The sequence below is a fragment of the Panthera pardus genome, unplaced genomic scaffold (assembly GCF_024362965.1).
Source record: "Panthera pardus isolate Hobbes unplaced genomic scaffold, ASM2436296v1 HiC_scaffold_2, whole genome shotgun sequence".
NCBI classification, from domain to species: domain Eukaryota; kingdom Metazoa; phylum Chordata; class Mammalia; order Carnivora; family Felidae; genus Panthera; species Panthera pardus.
In genome coordinates this window covers 143,398,894-143,409,651 of record NW_026526765.1, presented here as the reverse complement: position 1 = coordinate 143,409,651, position 10,758 = coordinate 143,398,894, and positions in this window count along the sequence as shown.

The following is a 10,758-nucleotide window of genomic DNA, read 5'->3' as shown; positions in this document are numbered from 1 at the left end:
CAAGCTTCCTGGGACTCCTTGAAACTGCAGCCCTGAAGTCAGGCATTCCATCCCACGTGGGCATCCCACCTCGCCTCAGTGGCCTTCCTAAGCCCAGACGGTTAAAAGAGCAAAAAGGGATATCGGGTCCAAACGGGGCCACGGGTGTGCGTGTACATGTGTGTCAGGGTGCTGATGGGTCCATAACTGTCTTGTAAACACTGGAGGAAATAAGGAAAAATGACGCCAGTTTTGTGCGGGTTAGGTATTTTCTATAGCTGCTCTTTTCTTCTTAAGAAACTTTGATTTAAAGGCCATGAGATCCTATTGTCGCTTCGGAGTCTTTCTACAACACAATCGAAATTGTCTACTGCTCGGCCTGACAGTAACCAATTCGAGATACTCTACTTTTTCATGCACGTATTTATTCAAGTGCCGGTGACACAGGGTCGTTGTGCGTTATTGCGTATGACTGCTTTAAATGATAGTTAGGGCCCTTTTCCCCACTCGTTCTAATGATCCCTTTGTAATGATAATGGTAGCCGGCATTCTGTACACAGAGAACTTTGCCACCTCTGTAGCAATCCACAGGATTTTTTTTTTTAAAGAAACAAAATAACTAATTCATTCGCTAAACAGCTGTTTCTGGAAAGAATAGTTGTTTGGCTGAATTCAGAATTTCCCAAATCTGCCAATTAATTTGTGTGTGTGTGTGTGTGTGTGTGTGTGTGCACGCGTGCATGCAATAGTCCAGGTGGATATCAGCCACTGTTATCAGTTAACAAAAAATAGGCTTTGGGACAGGTTCTAAATAGTGTATCCCATACAGGGTGTCTGTGGGAATTTGGGGAAGATTCATCTCTCCGGCATCCACCTCCTTATTTTGTGGGTATTTCCCCAATGTGTGTATTTATAGCCTTCTCTCCCCCACATGTCACAGGGCAGTCCCATGAGCTAGGCTGGGCCAGTCGGAAGCTCCCACTGATTTCACGCCTTGAACCAGCTATACAAAGAGCCTTGGTTCACATCTTCTGTGGGATTGGGGCGGGGGTGGGGGGGGGTCAGGGACGATGGTGGGTATATCGTGGTGACCGTCACAGCACTAGCATCCATTTGTGATGGGTGTTCCCACAGAATTTGCGCTTCCTGGCTTGTGGCCCACTGGCGTTACCTCTGTTTGAAAGTATTTGCTGAGAGCCTGTTTTGAGCCAGCCAGTGTTTTAATGCTAGAGATATACAAGTGAATAAAGCAGATACCGCCCCTGGGTTTGTAGAAATAAGCAGAAATTCCTCTCTTGGCATCCAGGATCCTGCAAAGCACTGTTAACAGGTCCTCGCAACGAGAGGCAGAATCTGTTTCTCTACCGCTTGAATCTGAGTCGCCTAAGGGCACGGTCACAAATGTGACTCATTCAGGGACACGGAAAGCAGGTGCCTCGGCACCCAGACCGCCATGTGAACAAGTCCAGCTAGCCTGCTACAGGGTAAGAGGTCACGTGGGAAAGGAACAAGACGGCTCAGCCAAACACCGGCCAGCTTTCCACTGACCCAGGTAATGAATGCAGATGTTTAAGCTTTAGTGGAGATCAACCAAACCTCCCCCAGACCAGAGACTGCCCAGCTGAGCCCGGTCCAAATTGCCAAACTATAGAGTTAGGAGCTAAATAGCTACTGGTTGTAGCCGCTGAGTTTTGGTGTGGTTCATTTTGCAGTAAGATGGAGTCTCTGCCCTCTTGACATTTACATTCGAATGAGAGTAGATAGTCTATAAGAATGCATATCATTTTCAGTTTGTAGAAACTGCTAGAAGAATTTTAACAAGAGAGAAAAAGGGAATAGGACAGTCAAGGAACTGTTTTCTAGGGAAAAAAAATACATGAACGAAGCGAGGGACTCAACTCGTACGCACCTAGAAAGTAGCTCTGTCAGAGAGAGAGAGGGGGGATGGTAGATGCAAATGGTCTGTGGCAGGAACATGTTTGGTGCACTCAGAGAAAGTGTGAAGGCCAGGTGTGAGTCTAGAGAGGGAAAGAGGGTAGGAAATGAAGTGGGCCAGGCAGCCAGGGGCCAGTAATCACTGCAGAAGATGCAACAATGAACCATCTTTTCAGAGTGGAAGGATCTGCCTAGACACACTGTGTGCCCATGCAGCGCCTGGGCTTGACCAGCTCAAAGGGAGGAAATGACCAGGAAGGCAAAACGAGCAGGTCAGGCCTTCTGGAAGAGTGCAGAAGTGGCATTTGGAAAAGGGGGGGGTGGGGGATGGGTGGGTAGTGAAACCACTGAGAAAAGAACAATACAAAAATGGACAATTAGGGGGTGCCTGGGTGTCTCCGTTGGTTAAGCCTCTGACCCTTGATTTCAGCTCAAGTCCTAAACTCAACAGTTGTGAGATTGATCCCTGTGTCCGGCTTGGCGCTGGGCAAGGAACCTGCTTAAGATTCTCTCTCTGCCCCTCCCCTGTATGTGCACATTCATGCACTCTCTCTCTCAAAAAAAAACAAAAAAATAAACCTTAAGCAAACAAAGGCAACGCAAGTTTATTTTCATACCATTAGCTCTTGGCTTCCTATCTATAAATCATCAACTTCGTGCATTTTCTTTTCCAGGAAACTTTAAAAGCCCATATCAGCTGTCCTTTGCTGACGTGTGTACACAGTCTTTTTTTTTTTTTTTTTATTTAAATGTCTATTTATTTTTGAGAGAGAGAGAGCACAAGCGGGAGAGGGGCGGGGTGGGGGGGTGGTCAGAGGGTCCAAAGCAGACTCTGTGCTGATAGCAGGGAGCCTGATGTGGGGCTTCAACTCACAAACTGTGATATCTTGACCTGAGCCTAAGTCAGACGCTCAACCGACTGAGCCACCCTGGTGCCCCCCTCCTCTCTTCTTATGCAGTCATAGGTGTCTAATAAGGGACACCATTTTGAGTTTTTTGCTCAGTCATAGGTAATTAGGAAGATAAATCTGTTACATGCAAGAGTCAGTCCTTGCATTTGTTCTGAAATCAAACCAAAAGTTTTTTTTTCTTTTAATCCAAGCCGTTGCACTTCTACTGTGACAGATTATACTGAGGTTTCTACATTGTTTTCACGTTACACATTATAAACAAGAACAATTTGTACGGTGCACACAACAATGAGCTCGTGTGTGTCAGAAGCTTGATTCTGTGTGGTTACCTGAGAACACCTCAAGCATGAATCCCGATACCACTTAGGGTCGTGACGCAGTAGTTTACGAAAGAACATTCTAAAATGGCTGCTCCACCTTGACCATTCCCTGCTGGCATGAGGCATTCAGCCCCAAGTGGCAAGTGAGGGCCAGAAGTTGTGTGTACAAGGTGGTTTCTAAGAAGGCGTGCCAAGGTTTCCAAGCCGGTGACGTGTGTCCAGCCATGGTGGCAGAACAGAAAAGACCCGGAGTAATGATCAGAACTGAAATGTGGGAACCGCGAGATGGGGGCTCCATGGAAACACCATAATGGGGTCCCAAACAGGGGGTGGAAGGGATGGATAGTTTGGGGCAAATGGGGATCGGTCAACAGGTCCCTTTATTCTTTGGTGCTTGGGCAGATAAGGTGGAAAGGAGGGGCTGGAGGGCAAGGGGGTGCTGTTCAGAGAAGAAGACTTGGATGTGGGTATCGGTGAGCTGGGGTCTCTCCTGGTGCCTGAGGATTATTCAGGGAGAAGACCTAGTGTAGATGAAGCAGACAATGTCTAGCCTCAGAGTCCTGATTCGAGAGCATTCCCAGGACAGCTCTGACAGACTAGATGGCCATGGATGCACGGTCATTGTGTCCCAGTTGCTATAGGTCTTCGGCCGTGTGCACAGTTTCAGCTTGCCAAGCCTGTTGCAGGCCGCGCTGTCCAGTAGAACTTCTGTGATGCTGGAAAGGTTCTTCCTACTTGGTAGCCGCAGATGGCTACTGACCACTTGACCTGTGGCTAATGTGACGGAGGAGCGGAGTTTTAAATTTTATTTAATTTTGTAAAAGTTTATTTAAGTTTATTTATTTTGAGAGAGACAAAGACAGTGCGAGTAGGGGAGGGGCGGAGAGAGGGGGAGAGAGAGTCTCAAGCAGGCTCCACACTGTCAGCACAGAGCCCGACGTGGGGCTCGAACCTGTGCTATCATGACCTGAGCCAAAGTCGAGAGTCAGGTGCCCAACTGACTGAGCCACCCAGGCGCCCCTATTTATTTATTTTGAGAGAGAGAGAGAGTGTGTTCTTGCAAAGGAGAGGGGAAGAGAGAGAGAGGGAGAGAGAGAGAATCCCAAGCAGGCTCCTTGTTGTCAGTGAAGAGCCTGACGCAGGGCTCAGTCCCACAAACCGTGAGATCATGAGCTGAGCTGAAATCAAGACTGGGATGCTTGACCGACTGAGCCACCCAGGCGTTCCTTAAATTTGATTTAATTTTAATTAATTAAAACAAATTTGAATTTGCCACACCATAAATCCTATGGGACAGCCCATTCCAGAACATTTGCTTTCAAGGCCTTGCTCTTTGATCTGGTGATGGGAATATTATGGGAAGTCAGGGGGCCCCATGAAAGCAGAGACTTTTTCTGTTTTATTCGAGGAGCTAGATCAAAGCCTAGCACTGGGTACGTGCTTAATAAACATTTGTTGAATGTGTTAATTAATCAGAGGAGGACAACCAATCACACTTAACGCTCTTAGATCAACATTCATTTACAAAATTTGACTTCATGACCACCATCTTGATTTGTTTTCTGAGGGTGGCTTCTAGATCTGGGGTGACTGTGTCAAATCCTGTCTTTGAAAGCCCCTTGCTGGGGCGCCTGGGTGGCTCAGTCGGTTGAGCGTCCGACTTCGGCTCGGGTCATGATCTCTCACTCTGTGAGTTCGAGCCCCGCGTCGGGCTCTGTGCTGACAGCTCGGAGCCTGGAGGCTGCTTCAGATTCTCTGTCTCCCTGTCTCTCTGCCCCTCCCCTGCTCATGCTCTGTCTCTCTCTCTCTCTCTCTCTCTCTGTCAAAAATACATAAACATTAAAAAAAAAAATTAAAAAAAAATTTAAAAAAAAACGCCCCTTGCTAAGGACAGGACCAAGACAGCGAGTCTCCATCCTGAGTATCTTCAGATAATTCTCTTACCTCACCTTCAGTTGTTGCATATTATAAAAGGTGTATTAGTCTTTGCAAGATTAATCATGCATTAATCTTTGTAGAGAAAACATCACTGAAAAGCTAAGCTAATATATTGTCAATTCTCTCCTCTACTGAGAACTATGATCCAGTTTTTCACCATATGAAAATAGTCACTACAAGTACCATTGATTAAGAACCCACTTTATGGGGCACCTGGGTGGCTCAGTGAGTTGAGTGTCCACCTTCAGCTCAGGTCATGATCTCGCGGTTCATGGGTTCGAGCCCCACGTTGGGTTCTGTGCTGACAGCCCAGAGCCTGGAGCCTGCTTCGGGTTCTGTGTCCCCTCTCTCTCTGTCCCTTCCCCACTCATGCTCTGTCTCTCTCTGCCTCTCAAAAATGAATAAATGTTAAAAAATATTAAAAAAAAAATAACCCACTTTATGTTGTGATGAGCACTGTGTTATCACTATGTGTTGAATCACTAAATTCTACCTCTGAAACTAATATTACACCACTTGTTAACTAACTGCAATTTAAATAAAAACTGGAAAAACAAAACAGGACCCACGTTGTGCCAGGCGCAGAACTAGACGCTTGGTAAATAGTATTGTCAATCCTTGCAACAGTCCTTGGCAGAAATTTTCATCTCCCTATTACCAATAAGGAAACTAGGGCTCAGAGATCTTTAATTTACTTGTCCAAGGTCACACGTCCTCCAAGTTGTTGAATGTAGGTCCCTCCAAAATCTACGTACTTTTCACTACACCACGTTGACTCGCCGCTCTGTGGTTGGATCCTCCGAGGAGCTCAGCAGCAGAGGAATGCAGAAAAGAAATAAAGTTCACTGCCAATAGCTTGTTTTGTGAATATATAACTCTGAGGAAACCATTATCTTAACAGGCTCCTTCTTCCTCAGCCCCAATTTAATTATGCACACCATCTAGAAATGACAGCCACGTGAGGCACAGGCCTGCCCAGTGGAAGAAGATGGTATTTATCCTAAATGATGAATTGCCCCACATAGGTAATAAATCTGGGAGAGCTTCGTGAAGAATACTGAGAGAAAAGATAAGAGTTTCCATTGGGAAGCTGGAGAAGGGGGGGTGGGTGGATAATTACTGTGGTAAGTTTATTTATGCTGCCACTTTGGGCCTTTATGGGAAATCCTAAAAGCCACATCTCTAGAGCTGGAAACCTGGCAGGAAGACAAAAGAAAATGTTGTCCCATTTCTATTCAAGTGGTTACTAACATGATGGCCATGGGAGCCGTTCTCTTTCCAGAAACAGTTGAACCTAGCATGTTGTAATCAGAAGGGGAAAATGAGCCTAGCATCCGGTCCAGACGAGTCCCTTGTCCCTCAACTTTCTGCAGCACCTGCTGGTGGGGAGGTAGTGGCGAGTTGGTCGAAGGAGAGCGAGGTGCCTCTCGGCCTCGTTTTCATCAGGACTGAGCCGACAGAGACCAGCAAGCTCTGCAGAGTCAGACTCTGAATTGCTTTGATGGAGAACACTTAAAGACAGTTGAGAAAGGAGACACCTTATGGTCACAGGCCCACTTCTTCCTTCTCTATGAATTAGAAGGCACTGCAGAGGGGGGTGGTGAGTTGTCAGGCGTCCCCAGGCCAGTCTCCAGAATCCTAAGTCAATCCTTCTTGAAACCACTCTTGGGAACCCATTGGCCATGGCTGTCCCCCCCCCTACCCCCACCGTTGCCTCATTTCCCCTCACCCCAGCCACAACTTCTGTCATGCCCTTTCCTTTCCCCAGCCCTTTCCTGGAAACGGAATTCTCCACGGATTTAAGTCCCGAAATGATGGTCGCCACCGCCATCTTCCTAATCACTGCCAACCCCCAGCCGCTCACGGACTTGGCTCGTGCAGAGACTTGGGCTGTGCGATAAGCCAACTGGGATGTATCATGACTTACTCTGGAGACAGCTTGGGCCGTGCCGCTCTGGGGTGGGGGAAGTGGCTTCTGGAGGATGAGTACCAACAACAGGCGTCGTGATGGAGTAGTCGGAGCCGTTGTATTTAAGACTTGGTACCTACCGTGTTCCATGTCTCATGTTCGACACTCTGTGTGCCCGGTCTTCTTTAACTCTGAAGTATACCTAGGGGATGGCGATGGGTATTATCTGCCTCTTCCGAATAAGAAAACCAAAACTATGAGAGCTTAATCATGTGTCAAGAAGTCATGCTCTGCTGAGTCTTGCTCCAAACTCAGGCCTTTCCGTGACATTATTCAGGGAGTTGTGCGCCAACACAGAAATTCTTTTGTTCTCGAGGCTCCCCTGCTATGTGAGACTCCCTGCCCTTTCCCCACCGGATCGCTCTCTCGAGAGTCTCACGGGACCTGGTGCCAAAGTGAGGAGTACAGATGCCATGCTCCCTCCTGGGCCTGTCGGGGTCACACGGTGGGCCTCTGCTCCCTGCCGGCACCCCTTCCGATTCCTTGTCCCCTGGACCCCGAGGGAGCGGGCAGAGGTGGGAGCCTCCCAGCTCAAAGTGCTCAGCTCACCGTGTCTGCAGCTGTACCTTAGACCCTGTCAGTAGCTCCATGCCACAAGTTAAACTGGGCTATTTTTAAATACCTCTCTAAAATGCCAGAGTAAGTTCCCAGCTCAGAAACCAGCAGGGGCTTAAAAGCTCATTTGCTGTGTGGAGATCTGAAGTGCACTCTCCCATCAGAGCCATGACATCCACATCGGTTCGATTTCTGTCCTGGCCCCCAGATCCTTGACTTTTTAGTCCTCAAGTCCATGTCATTTGCTACTCATCGTGTTGTTATTTCAACTTCACGGCACTACTGTCTATAGATTGTTTCAGTGGGAGAATGAGGCGCGTTGCAACGTAGGATTCTAGACTCACTTTCTTGTTCTTTTCAGCAGCGGGGCTGGGGACTGATAACTTGGTCTTCCATGCGAGCGACAACGGGTATCCTTTGACCGGCCCCTGCTGATAGGGATCCAAGGTGTGGGGCCCTGGCTGTGCTGGGGTGTTCAGCCTGGGTCCCCGTACCAAGCAGAACCAGCTGCAGACTGCTGTACTAGTAGCTGTGGGAATATTCGGGGAGGCGGGGTCTTGGGAAAAACAACCTAAAGCCAGGCAAAGAATGCACCCACAGAATCTGGCCAAACTTAGTAAAATTCAATAACCAATCCTTTTGACCCAGTAGCCCCTGCAAAAGTCTAACTTCAGAAATTAAAGAATGAGGAGCACCTGGGTGGCTTGGTCGGTTGAGCATTTGACTCTTGGTTTTGGCTCGGGTCATGATCCAGGATCACGGGATCGAACCCTCTGTTGGGCTCCGCACTCAGTGTGGCAACTGCTTGGGAAACTCTCCCTCTACCCCTCTCTTCATTCGTTTTCTCTCTCTCTCTCTCTAAGAAAATGCTACTACTAATGATAATACAGTTAAAAGAAATTAAGGTGTGTATATAAGGACACGTATCCTGACATACACACACATACACACACAGTGGCATTGGTTTTTAGCAGTAAGATCTAGAAAAAAAAGAGTCGTCAACAGGCAAATTATGGTACATGTTTAATATGGAATATTATAAACCTGTTTAAATTTTTTAATTTACTTTAATTTTTTTAAATGTTTATTTTTGAGAGAGAGAGAGAGAGAGAGAGAGCAAGCAGGGGAGGGGCAAAGAGAGAAGGAGACACAGAATCCGAAGCAGGCTCTAGGACCTGAGCTGTCAACCCAGAGCCCAACACGGGTCTCGAAACCGCAAACCTCGAAATCATGACCTGAGCCGAAGTCAGACGCTTAACCGACTGAGCCACCCAGGTGCCTATTTAAAATTCCAGTTTGGGGTGCCTGGGTGGCTCAATCAATTAAATGTCTTAAATAAAAAAATATATATTTATTTCAGAGAGAGAGAGCACGCACCAGCAGGAGAGAGGCAGAGAGAGAGAGAGAGAGAGAGAAATCCCAAGCAGGTTCTTTGCTCAGCACTGAGCCTGATGTGGGACTCAGTCCCATGAACTGTGAGATCATGACCTGAGCCGAGATCAAGAGTTGGATGCTTAACCTACTGAGCCACCCAGGCGCCCCAAGTGTCCAGCTCTTAATCTCAGCTCAGGTCATGATCTCCCAGTTGTGACATCGAGCCCCGTGTCGGGCTTTATGCTGGCCATGCAGCCTACACAAAAAAATAAAATAAAATTCCATGGGGTGCCTGGGTGGCTCAGTTGGTTGAGCGTCCAACTTCGGCTCAGGTCATGGTCTCGCAGTTCGTGGGTCCGAGCCCCGCTTCGGGCTCTGTGCCAACAGCTCGGAGCCTGGAGCCTGCTTCTGATTCTGTCTTCCTAGCTCTTTGCCCCTCCCCCACTTGCATGCTGTGTCTGTCTCTCTCAAAAATAAATATTAAAAAATAAATAAATAAAATTCTAGTTAGATTGGGGGAGGGGGGAATGCCCAAGAGTTTTGTTAAAAGGGAAAAGAAATCTGTGGGAATTAATGTGTGTATTCTAAGTTGCATTTTGTAAAATGGCACCAACCATGACCCAAAGCAAACAAAATAGAATGTGCCCGCTGTGCATGTGTGATGTAGAGTTGGTACGACAGCGGAGAACCAGGTGGGGTCAGCAGTGGTGGCCTCAGAAGAGAAGAGGCAGGGGGAGTATAGATTTTATTTTCTTTGTTTCGGGAGTACATGTTGCTTTTACAAGCATAAAGATGGAAATAATAGTAGTTGGAACAGCAGGAGCCTCAGATCCGCTCTGAAAGCAGAGGAAGTGGGACTGAAGTGGGGGATGGTAAGACCCTGATGAGGAACCACAGCTTCTCTGCTGCATATATTGCTGTGACAGAAAAATAATCTTGTTTGGGGGGCACCTCGGTGGATCGGTTGAGCGTCCAACTCCTGATTTCGGCTCGGGCCATGATCCCAGGGTAGCGGGATCAAGTCCCGTGTTGGACTCTGCACTGGGTATGGAGGCTGCGTGAGATTCTCTCTCTCCCTCTGCTTCTGCCTCTCCCCCCCCCACCTCTCTCAAACCATCGTCATCGTTGTTGTCTTCGTCGTCTTATTTTGTACCCATGGCTCCTCGTACCATATCTGGATCAGGTTTTGCCAGGGTGTTGGGTTCCGGGGAACAAAAGCCACCTCCAACTTGTGTCCCCCTCTACCCCCACACACATGTGTGTGTGCACCCCCCCCCCCCACAGACACACATACACCCTGGGTGGTGGGACATTCAGAAGTCTGAGAGCTCTAGAGGATAGAGGATATTATTTTTATTTATGAGGCATTGGTAAGACGGGCATGGGATCTTAAGGTAGGGATGAGTCCTTGGAAGGCAGAGTCCATTAAGCCTTTTGTGCCTTACAAGGGCACTCGCTCGTCTGGATGTTCTTTTGCATCCTTGTCCGTGATTTGGCAGAATGACCCAAGAAACCTGCAAATACGGACTGAATAATAGTTCCGGCAGATGATTTCTATCTCGTTGAACAAACATCTCCCAGCTCCGTTGGAGTATCCGAGACATCTCCTCTTGGTGATATTTCGATAACATAAAAATCCTCATCATCATGGCCGTCGTCATCACTGACGGGCACTGAGTGCTTTCTGTTCCAGGAACTCTGCTGACGGCTTCCTATCCATGATCTCGTTTTGTCCGCGTGGCACCCCTGTGAGGTAGGTTCTATTCTTATCCCTATT